Genomic DNA, 12,622 nt, shown 5'->3' with positions numbered 1-12,622 from the left:
CTATCTTCAAACCGGTCAATTTCATTTTTGTAAAAGAAAATATGAAAATGTAATTTTTAATACTATAAACTTAATTATTTAAATTAAAATATAGAAAAACTCAAAAAGTGAAATAGATCAGGCTAAGATTCTTGTTCATTCATTTTTGCGCTTACCAGCACCATCGATTCATTCAAACCATAAACCATAAAACAGATGCAAAAAGCTCAATACGTCAAAAATAGTTATGAACTTTTTTATTTTCTCAGTCATCTTCTGTAGCAGAGGACAACAGTCAGTCACTGTTTGCGTTCGTCCAGTCCAATTTAAATCAATGCAGTCGCCATTTTGACCAAACTTATCAAGAGCTTCATCAAGGTATAGATCATAGTCAACACAACTTTAGTCATTGCTAGAAAGAGAGGCAAAAAGAGAAATGGATGCTGAAATCAAGAACTACATAAAGGTATGGATCACAGCCATCACATCTCTTTGTTATTGTTACTACATAGTTGCAAGGATCCGAAGAGGAATGATTAGGCTCTTCTTCCTGCTCCCCATCTTTTACCTCTTCACCATACTCCCTTGTAACCTCAACTCTTTCCATTGCTTGCCATCCCATTAAACTCAAACAAAACCCACCTCCAAACACCCAAAACAATAAAAACCCATCTCCCAAAAGCACCCCAAAATCCCATAATCCTACAAAAGTTACCAAATATATGTTGTTGGATATAAAAGCCTTGTTTCTTGCCATGATAATACATGCATATAACCATAGGTCAAATTTACATCCATATGTTATTTTAGCTCTCTATTGTTGCCACACCTACATTACTATGGAAATTGTCCTAGCCTTGGCTGCTGCCCCGGTTTAAGCCATTTTTCGGTTTGAGATCGAGCCACAATTCAATGAGCCCTACTTTGCCACCTCACTACAAGGCTTTTGGGGGCATAGGTGGAACCTTATGGTTACAAGTATTTTATGACCTACTATTTACATTCCTATCTGTTGTATTTCTGCTAATGTAATTGGATCATGTTGGACTGCTCTACCAACCATTATTTCGACCTTCGTAGTGTCTAGCCTAACTCATGAAGTAATATATTTTTACTTCACAAGTGTGCATCACACGTGGGAGGTAACACAGTTCTTTATCTTATATGGCGTGTGCTCGACTATTGAGGTCGTGGTGAAGAAGGCGGTGACCAACAGATGGCGATTACACCGAGCAATTTCGGGGCCATTAACGGTTGTGTTTGTGGCGGTGACTGGTGGTTGGTTATTTTTTTCAACAATTAATAAGAAATGGTGTGGATATAAAGGCCATAGAGGAGTACTCAATTTTAGTTGATTTTGTCAAAGTCAATCTATCATTGCACTCATGCTTGGGCAAAAGTTAGTGTACCATTTTACAAAGATGCATGCCACACTTTTATGTTGTAACTTCAGTTGTCCCTAATCCCTACAAAAGTCTCATTTATGTTTGGTTTAGTCAATAGCTTAAGATGAAAAAAAAAAAGTCACAATGGATGAAACTTTGTATAATGAAACAAAATAAAGATGAAAATCTTTAAAAAAAAAAAAAAAAAAGCTCTTAAATGGTTTACACCTGTGTTTATAATTTCATTACTTGATCTTATGTATTTTATTATGTTCTTTTTTTAATAATATTATCATTACTTTTGCTTGGTAAAATCACATATTATAAAATAAATATTGCACTTGATGTAAATAACTTTCAATCTTAACCATTAAATAACAAAAGTAAAAAAAAGAAGTAAAAAAAAGCATAAATGTGAAAATATTTTGTGAGATGGAAAAGACTAAAGAGGTATTGCATAAGATATTTCACATAATCTCAATCTTAACATATACCATTTTTTTTCCCTTCAAAAAAACATATACCACCGCTTTCCATCCTTTATAGCAAGTAAATGGGCTTTTTTAATGCACTTGAGGATGCTGTGGTGTGTGGTCAGATGACAGAGCAATTAAAACAAAAAACAAAAAAAGTGGTCACAAGACTGGCAACGTATTTGACAACAAAGTGGCTATCTTTTTGGCTTCCCCAACCTTCTATTTAATTGTGTGTAGATAATTGTGTGGTGCTTCCGATGTTACGATATTCCATTCTCTTATATTTGTAGCGAAACACAAAATAAATTTAATTAGGGAAATTCACCGGATATGAGAATAAGAACGTTATATTATCGTGCTCTGAAAACATTAAATAATTCTCAATTGTGTAACTTCATTACTTAACTTCATTACTTGATTTTATAATTTTTTTCTTTATTATATTTTGTAATTTGGGAAAAAAACTGAAATCCCTAACTGCATCTCTCGTCAAATTCATCTCTCTCACCCTCACTCTCACTCTCACTCTCACTTTCACTTGGGTCAAGATCAAGTTGCAGACAGCAACTCTTGCAGCCTCAGGTTTGTTCTCTCTATCTCGTGATTTCTGGAATTAAGTTTTAAGAGGAAAATACATGGCAATCTAGAGTCAACATTGGAAAGACAACAGTCTTGAGAGAAGAACCACATGTGCCACAAAAATACACTTGTTGCTCCTGGAGCCAATGGAACCAAAGTCACTGATCCAACTAAAACCTTTGTTCTTGGCCAAGAAGAAAGTATGGGACAGCGTAGGGTCAATTAAGAAAGACCAAGGAATGGCTTGGAGGAGGACCCTCATGCCCCTCTTTTGAATATTTTTAATAACTAAGAGAGAAATAATTTGTCATTTGGTAGCTATGGAGATGATCCTACCAACAAGAGAGAGAGAGGGAAACTTTTAGGTATTTTAGAACCATTTATGAGATGAATCTGATTGTGTGTAGATTTTATTTTTATTTTTTAAAATTTGATGTGGCAGTACAATTGGCGATGTCGTATGAAAAATAATTTTTTACTATTTCATTTGATATATCAGTTTTTTCCGTCTAAAAAATAATGGTAATGACTAAATTGATACGACACTAAAAAAATTATGGACTAAATTGATACAATTAAAATGTTAAGAACTAAATTGACATTTAGTGTAAAAGATATGGATTAAATTTGTAATTTATAATTTTTATATTGTTGTTAATTTTCTATTTTATTTTGGAATTGAGTCATCTACCCCATTTTATTGTAAAAAAAAAATATTTGATTTATTGGTGTATAAATCTAAAAGCAAATCTGTACTGTACCATACTTAATGAGCTAAAAAGAACATTTTAAACATATAAAAAATATATATATATACATTTAAGCATCTAGCGTAATGGTATCGGTTGTGGACAATGGACACGATCTTCAATACAGTCGCCATGTTGGCCAAACTTATCATAAAATAAAGGGGAGAAGGAAAGAATTGGATGTTGAAATCAAGAGCTCTTGATATATATCACAGTCATCATCACAGCTAAGTCATTGCTAGTGTAAGATTGAAATTTATCAATCATCTTGTTAACTTTATTCCGTACTAATTTACTTGTAATTTAGCACTTAGTAACCCTGTATTTAGGTGGGATTCATGTAAGGGTAGTGTGTGAAGAGAGTGTGAAGAATTGCTCATCTTTGTGCAAAGAAGCAGAGACTCGCGGCTTGCAAGCTGCCAAATGCTGTGCACGTGAGAAGCATGCAGGAGGGTGAAGGGTCACGCCAACTGTCGCACTACAGGACAAAAGTCCCAGGCTGGCCAGGCCGTTACCTCACGACTTGAACTCGCGACTTGGACAAGCCGCCAACTTACCCTGTTTGGCAAAAATTGTCTCTTCGTATTCCAAACATACACCACTATATATAGACCCTTATACCCACGAAATCATAAGAGCTTTCAGAGAGAATTTTGTGAGAGAAACCCTAGAGAAAAACAAGATTGCCTCATCCCCAATCTTTACTAAAAGACTCTACAAATTCCTCTACTCTCTTTCTTTCCATTGATACATCCTTAAGAGATTCTTGATCAAATCCTTTTCTCATCACACCCATGTTTGTGAGAAGGTTCATTTGGTACTAAGGAAAGCAGTTTGGAATGAACCAATGACTATTGGTCGATGCTATGGTATATATCGGAATCCGGTAAGCTAAAGAAGAAATAGGTTCGGTGCAATCTCATTGGAGCAAGAAGCTTGGAGGGCTTAGGTACACTGGGTAGATTAGGCTTGGAGGGTCTTCTGCTGTTCATGTATCCCAACTACATTTTTTAGTGGATTATTTATAGTTTGGAGGGCGGTGGAGAAGTTTTACGCCGAGGGCTTCGGTTTCCTTTTCGATAACACATCGCTTGTTGTCCTGGTGTTTGCATCTCTCTTCCTTTATCTTTGTCTTTTATTTTCTGTTGTGGATGTGATTATAATTGACTTAGATTGTTTATCAATTCTGTAATTGACTTATGTTCATGTTCCACACATTAATTGTTTGATAATAAGTTTAAATTGATATTTTGTAATTGGGGGTCAAAACGTTCAAGGGTGTTTTAGACACATATTGAACTTTCAGCTAGAGAGAGTGGCAAAAAGAGAAATGGATGCTGAAATCAAGAACTTCATATAGGTATGGATCACAGCCATCACATCTCTTTGTTATTGTTACTGCATAATTGCAAGGATCCCAAGAGGAATGATGAGGCTCCTCTCCCTCCTCCCCATCATTTACCTCTTCACCATGCTCCCTTGTAACCTCAACTCTGCCCATCTTGGTGGCTCCATTGCCTTCTTCCTTGGTTGGCTTAGTAACTTCAAGCTCCTCCTCTTTGCTTTTGACCAAGGCCCTTTATCACCACCCCTACCAAAACTTCTTCATTTCATATCCATTGCTTGCCTTCCCATTAAACTCAAACAAGACCCACCTCCAAACACCAAAAACAATAAAAACCCATCTCACCAAAACATCCCAAAATCCCATAATCTTACAAAAGTGACTAGATCTATGTTGTTGGTTATAAAAGCCTTGTTTCTTGCCATGATAATACATGCATATGACTATAGGGAAAATTTACATCTATATGTTATTTTATCTCTCTATTGTTGCCACACCTACCTTGCTGTGGAAATTGTCCTAGCTTTAGCTGTTACCCCAGTTCAAGCCATTTTTGGGTTTAAGATTGAGCTACAGTTCAATGAGCCCTATCTTGCTACCCCACTACAAGACTTTTGGAGCCATAGGTGGAACCTTATGGTTACAAGTATTCTACGACCTACTGTTTACATTCCCATCCGTCGTATTTCTACTAATGTAATAGGGTCACGTTGGGCTGCTCTACCAGCCATAATTCGACCTTCTTAGTGTCTAGCCTAGCTCATGAAGTAATATACTTTTACTTCTCATGTGTGCATCCCACGTGGGAGGTAACATGGTTCTCTGTCCTACATGGTGTGTGTACAGCTATTGAGATTGTGGTGAAGAAGGCAGCGACCAAAAAGTGGCAATTACATCGGGCGATTTCAGGACCGTTGACGGTTATGTTTGTGGCGATGACTGGCTTTTGGTTGTTCTTTCCACAATTAATAAGAAATGGTGTGGTTGAGAAGGCAATAAAGGAGTACTCAATTTTAGCTGATTTTGTCAAAGTCAACCTACCATTGCAATTACCCGTACACAAAAGTTGGGACCGTTTGGTAATATTGTTTTAGTAATGTTGTTTGTATTTTTTGAAAATACGTGTGGGTGAAAAAATGTGTGGAAATATGTGTAATGTCTTATTTTTCAAATATGCATACCACACTTTTATGTTGTAACTTCATTTGTCACTGCCTTAGTCCCTGCAAAAGTCACATATATTTGTTGGTTTAGTCAATAGCTTAAGATGAAAAATATTTTTCACAATGGATGAAGCTTGGTATAATGAAACAAATAAAGATGACAATCTTTTAAAAATGCTCTTAAATGGTTCACACTTGTGTTTATAACTTCATTGCTTGATGTTATGTATTTTATGAACAAAGTATCTCTCTAGTTTGGAGAGAAATCCTTCAAAATTCTCATATATTTTTATATTGAGTGTGAATTTTGAAAATCTAAATATTAGATTAAATGTTCTTATTATATTCTTCATGCTTGCAAAATTTTAAGATAATCAAAAATCAATTGTTATGTCATCAAACAAATGTTGAAATTTCAAGTTTTTGTAATCTAAAATTACATATAAAAAATAAGTTTATTGATCAAATAATAAATAACATCTGATTTGAATGAAAACATATTAAAAATATAAGAAATATGAAATTTAACTGTTAGGTTTTCAAAATTTACATTCAAAAAATAAATATATGAAAAGTTTGAAGATTTTTTCTCCAAACTAGCACAAAGAAAAATTTTGTTTGCATTTTATGATTCTCTTTTTCTTTATTATTATTGTTTTTGCTTAGTTAAATCATGTATTATGACATATAGAAGTATTAGTGACTGAAATTAAGAGATAAAAAACATAACTTTCTATCTTAACTATTAAATAAATAAAAAAGTTAAAGAAAAGTAAAATCATGAAAATGTGAGAATATTTTGCGAAATAAAAGAGAAGTATTGCATCAGATATTGCACATATTCTCAATTCTAACCTATATCAATTTTTTTCCTTGAAAAAAAAAAAAAGCATATACCATTTTTCATCATTTATAGCAGGTAAAAAGAGCATATTCTCAATGAGCTTGTAATGCACTTGATGATGCTGTGGTGACTCACCACTGGTGAGTAATTAGATGTCAGAGCAATTTAAAAATAAAAAAGAAAAAGAAAAAAAGAGTGGCCACAAGACCCACAACGTGTTAACTGTTAGACAATAGCTTCCCCCAACGTTCTATTTAATTGGGTAAATAAGTAATTGTCGGTGCTTCCAAGCAAGATGCTATGATATTTCATCCTCCCACGTTAATATTGAATCACACAAAGAATTTAATTAGGGAGAAATTTATCATGAATATGGAAATAAGAAACATCATGTTATCGTGCTCTGAAAACATTAAGGTCCTGATTAGTAGCGTAATTTAAACAATAATTTTCAATATATCATAGTACGTATTTTCACAACACTTAAATAATATTACTAGAAATCTCTTATAAAAGACGTAGCTAGCTTTGGACTAAGGGGCAATGGTCTTTCTTAAATTTTTTAAAAAAAAATTATTATATATATATATATATATGTGTGTGTATTAATTTTAGCAATTTTGTTATATAAAATTACATTTTTTTTCCCTTAAACAATATCATTGATTCTTTTAAGAGTAATGTTATATTCACAAACTTTTTTACAACATTTTTACAAACTGTTTTGATAGCAAATTCTTATTGGTTCACACATAGACTCACGACTCAAATCATTTTTTTTTACTTACTAGTAACTACTTATTACATCAATAATTTATAATAATAAAAAGTTTGCAGCGCTAGTATTTTCCTCATTTTAGTGACTATAAAAAAATTTATAGATCTAAAATTTAAAACAAAATATACAAGCCCAAAAAAAATAGCTCAACAACAAAAATTACCAATNTGTATTTAGGTGGGATTCATGTAAGGGTAGTGTGTGAAGAGAGTGTGAAGAATTGCTCATCTTTGTGCAAAGAAGCAGAGACTCGCGGCTTGCAAGCTGCCAAATGCTGTGCACGTGAGAAGCATGCAGGAGGGTGAAGGGTCACGCCAACTGTCGCACTACAGGACAAAAGTCCCAGGCTGGCCAGGCCGTTACCTCACGACTTGAACTCGCGACTTGGACAAGCCGCCAACTTACCCTGTTTGGCAAAAATTGTCTCTTCGTATTCCAAACATACACCACTATATATAGACCCTTATACCCACGAAATCATAAGAGCTTTCAGAGAGAATTTTGTGAGAGAAACCCTAGAGAAAAACAAGATTGCCTCATCCCCAATCTTTACTAAAAGACTCTACAAATTCCTCTACTCTCTTTCTTTCCATTGATACATCCTTAAGAGATTCTTGATCAAATCCTTTTCTCATCACACCCATGTTTGTGAGAAGGTTCATTTGGTACTAAGGAAAGCAGTTTGGAATGAACCAATGACTATTGGTCGATGCTATGGTATATAGCGGAATCCGGTAAGCTAAAGAAGAAATAGGTTCAGTGCAATCTCATTGGAGCAAGAAGCTTGGAGGGCTTAGGTACACTGGGTAGATTAGGCTTGGAGGGTCTTCTGCTGTTCATGTATCCCAACTACATTTTTTAGTGGATTATTTATAGTTTGGAGGGCGGTGGAGAAGTTTTACGCCGAGGGCTTCGGTTTCCTTTTCGATAACACATCGCTTGTTGTCCTGGTGTTTGCATCTCTCTTCCTTTATCTTTGTCTTTTATTTTCTGTTGTGGATGTGATTATAATTGACTTAGATTGTTTATCAATTCTGTAATTGACTTATGTTCATGTTCCACACATTAATTGTTTGATAATAAGTTTAAATTGATATTTTGTAATTGGGGGTCAAAACGTTCAAGGGTGTTTTAGACACATATTGAACTTTCAGCTAGAGAGAGTGGCAAAAAGAGAAATGGATGCTGAAATCAAGAACTTCATATAGGTATGGATCACAGCCATCACATCTCTTTGTTATTGTTACTGCATAATTGCAAGGATCCCAAGAGGAATGATGAGGCTCCTCTCCCTCCTCCCCATCATTTACCTCTTCACCATGCTCCCTTGTAACCTCAACTCTGCCCATCTTGGTGGCTCCATTGCCTTCTTCCTTGGTTGGCTTAGTAACTTCAAGCTCCTCCTCTTTGCTTTTGACCAAGGCCCTTTATCACCACCCCTACCAAAACTTCTTCATTTCATATCCATTGCTTGCCTTCCCATTAAACTCAAACAAGACCCACCTCCAAACACCAAAAACAATAAAAACCCATCTCACCAAAACATCCCAAAATCCCATAATCTTACAAAAGTGACTAGATCTATGTTGTTGGTTATAAAAGCCTTGTTTCTTGCCATGATAATACATGCATATGACTATAGGGAAAATTTACATCTATATGTTATTTTATCTCTCTATTGTTGCCACACCTACCTTGCTGTGGAAATTGTCCTAGCTTTAGCTGTTACCCCAGTTCAAGCCATTTTTGGGTTTAAGATTGAGCTACAGTTCAATGAGCCCTATCTTGCTACCCCACTACAAGACTTTTGGAGCCATAGGTGGAACCTTATGGTTACAAGTATTCTACGACCTACTGTTTACATTCCCATCCGTCGTATTTCTACTAATGTAATAGGGTCACGTTGGGCTGCTCTACCAGCCATAATTCGACCTTCTTAGTGTCTAGCCTAGCTCATGAAGTAATATACTTTTACTTCTCATGTGTGCATCCCACGTGGGAGGTAACATGGTTCTCTGTCCTACATGGTGTGTGTACAGCTATTGAGATTGTGGTGAAGAAGGCAGCGACCAAAAAGTGGCAATTACATCGGGCGATTTCAGGACCGTTGACGGTTATGTTTGTGGCGATGACTGGCTTTTGGTTGTTCTTTCCACAATTAATAAGAAATGGTGTGGTTGAGAAGGCAATAAAGGAGTACTCAATTTTAGCTGATTTTGTCAAAGTCAACCTACCATTGCAATTACCCGTACACAAAAGTTGGGACCGTTTGGTAATATTGTTTTAGTAATGTTGTTTGTATTTTTTGAAAATACGTGTGGGTGAAAAAATGTGTGGAAATATGTGTAATGTCTTATTTTTCAAATATGCATACCACACTTTTATGTTGTAACTTCATTTGTCACTGCCTTAGTCCCTGCAAAAGTCACATATATTTGTTGGTTTAGTCAATAGCTTAAGATGAAAAATATTTTTCACAATGGATGAAGCTTGGTATAATGAAACAAATAAAGATGTCAATCTTTTAAAAATGCTCTTAAATGGTTCACACTTGTGTTTATAACTTCATTCTTGATTTATGTATTTTATGAACAAAGTTTTTTTCTAATTTGGAGAGAAACCTTAATTCTCATATATTTTATATTGAGTGTGAATTTTGAAAATTCTAATGAATTAATGTTCTTATTATATTCTTCATCTTGCAAAATTTTAAGATAATCAAAAATCAATTGTATGTCACAAACAAATGTTAAATTTCAAGTTTTTGTATATTAAAATTTATTAAAAAATAAATTTATTGATAAATAATAAATAATCTTATTTGATGAAACATATTAAATATAAATGAAATTAATGTTAGTTTCAAAATTCTATTCAAAAAATAAATATATGAAAATTTGAAAGATTTTCTCTCAAATAGCACAAAGAAAAAAATTTGTTCTATTTTATGATTCTCTTTTTCTTTATTATTATTTTTTTGCTTAGTTAAATCATGTATTATACATATAGAAGATTGATTAGTACTGAATTAAGAGATAAAAACATAACTTTCTTTATCTTAACTATTAAATAAATAAAAAAGTTAAAGAAAAGTAAAATATGAAATGTGAGAATATTTTGGAATAAAAGAGGATATTGCATCAGAAATTTCAAGTATTTTCTATTCTTTTTTCCTTTAAAAAAAAAAAAAAACATATACCATTTTTCATCATTTATAGCAAGTTGAGGAAGTTTTGTAACGTGCTTTTAATGCACTTGATGATGCTGTGGTGAGTAGTTAGATGTCAGAGCAATTTATTAAAAAAAAAAAAAACAGAAAAAAGAGTGGCCACAAGACTCGCAACGTGTTAGACAAGAAAGTGGCAATCTTTTTGGCTTCCCTAACGTTCTATTCAGTTGGGTAAATAAGTAATTGTCAGGTGCTTCCAAGCAAGATGCTATGATATTTCAACCTCTCGCATTAATATTGAATCACCCAATGATTTTTTTTGTAAGAGAGTTTTATTTTTAGGCATTCATTTTTTATAATAATTATTTATTATTAGACTAAGATATCAATTAATTTTTTATATAGGCGATTGTAGGGTCTATTTTTGTTGCCCAAGCCCAAAGGATATGGGTTAAAGGCCCAACGAACCCAGAACAATGAATTTGTAGAGGGTGGGTTGAAGGTTTAGGCGCTGACCGGCGTTTGTGAAGCATAAACACCTTTCTCTTTCATTGAAAAATAAATACTTAGAACAATTTACAATTGGGGGATGCTCCTCGGCCCATGGCCGAGGAGGCCCCTTCTTCCCCCCGCGAGAGACCCCCAATACATTTTGCTCACAGTTCTTATATATGCCCATCTTCTTCCTCTTGTTGATCATCTATTGGCCTTCCTCCTGACAGCCTATCCCATCAAAGGTCATATTCGCGCTCAAGTGGTTCACCCTGATCGATGTCGCCCTGGCGAGGGGTTACATCCCCATTAATGCAGCCAGAGGGGTTAGGTGAACGTATTTAATGCCGAGGTGACGGTTCGCCCAGAGCTTACCCTTCTCCGTACCGAGGTCTCGGACGACCGAGAATAGGGTCACCCTCGGACCCATCGTGCGTCCTCGGTGTGGGCCATTTGGGCCTGGGTTGAAGTGGGCCTCGGCTAATCGATTTTCTGGCCCCACAATAGCCCCTCAAAACCTTGCTGCACGCATCCTCGGGTTGGGAGAAGGATTTTGACATCCTCGGCCTCACCCCCCCACCCTTTGTCAGTGCTGGGGCCCATTCACCTGCCAAGGGCACGTTGCTGACGTTTCGGAGCACGTAACGTGTCCATCACTAAATTCAGGCGGCTCTGTGCTCCCCACGTCCAACGAGGCGTTACCCATCCAACGGTGGAGATTCGTCTTGCATTTATGAGCGGGAAAACCCGCATGGTTCCTCGATTTGGGGTATAAATACCCGTACGAACCGCTTCTTCCAATTCCTCATTTGTAATCGAGAACATTCGTGCGCCCCTCCTGAGTTCAGCCTCACTCTTACTAGCACCTCCAGCACAAAAGCCTGTCCGAGGAGCCCTTTCTCTTTCCTGTAAGTCGCTCTCTCTTTGGCCCCTCTTTCTCTTTGCCCTTTTTTCTACTTCGCCTGTTCTTTCTTATGGGGGAGGCACTGCATGAGCCGCACCCTGTCGTCTTCTCGTCTTCAGGTAATACGTTTGCCCTTAAGAAGCTGAAGATTATAACACCAGTTCACGTCATGGGTGGGTCAACCTCAGCCCCATCTTCTCGTTCAGGGCGTCCACACAGCCCAGAATCCTACAGACATTTATCCCACACTGGGTGGGGGCCAACCGAAAGTGCACGAGGTAATCCCTCATCACGGCCCCATAGGGATCGTCATCCCCCCTTCAAGGAAGGCGACTATGGGAATTACCACATCGCCTCCTGGCTGTATATGCGCCACTCCCCGTTTTCACAATGTCTCAGATTCACATTGCCGGGAATTTATAGTCGGTGATGAATTTCTCCATCGCCCTCAGTATCGACGTATTTCTTAAACCTACGAATCCTAGTAGACGCCTAAAAGAACTAAGAAAGAACAGGCGAAGTAGAAAAAAGGGCAAAGAGAAAGAGGGGCCAAAGAGAGAGCGACTTACAGGAAAGAGAAAGGGCTCCTCGGACAGGCTTTTGTGCTGGAGGTGCTAGTAAGAGTGAGGCTGAACTCAGGAGGGGCGCACGAATGTTCTCGATTACAAATGAGGAATTGGAAGAAGCGGTTCGTACGGGTATTTATACCCCAAATCGAGGAACCATGCGGGTTTTCCCGCTCATAAATGCAAGACGAAT

The 12,622-nt window shown here is 36.3% G+C and overlaps 3 pseudogenes; all 3 read left to right on the top strand.

Moving 5' to 3' along the window:
• Nucleotides 1-314: 314 nt before the first annotated feature.
• LOC112014137 (long-chain-alcohol O-fatty-acyltransferase-like) lies at nt 315-1,410 on the top strand (annotated as a pseudogene).
• A 3,088-nt stretch (nt 1,411-4,498) lies between these two features.
• On the top strand, nt 4,499-5,607 carry LOC136064886 (probable long-chain-alcohol O-fatty-acyltransferase 1; annotated as a pseudogene).
• Nucleotides 5,608-8,476: 2,869 nt separating this feature from the next.
• On the top strand, nt 8,477-9,585 carry LOC112014142 (probable long-chain-alcohol O-fatty-acyltransferase 1; annotated as a pseudogene).
• The last annotated feature ends 3,037 nt before the right edge of the window (nt 9,586-12,622 follow it).

Source organism: Quercus suber, unplaced genomic scaffold (genome assembly GCF_002906115.3).
Source record: "Quercus suber isolate HL8 unplaced genomic scaffold, Cork oak 2.0 scaffold_791, whole genome shotgun sequence".
Lineage (NCBI taxonomy): Eukaryota > Viridiplantae > Streptophyta > Magnoliopsida > Fagales > Fagaceae > Quercus > Quercus suber.
Note: the sequence above shows the minus strand (reverse complement) of the source record. Positions and strands in the feature narration are given on the sequence as shown.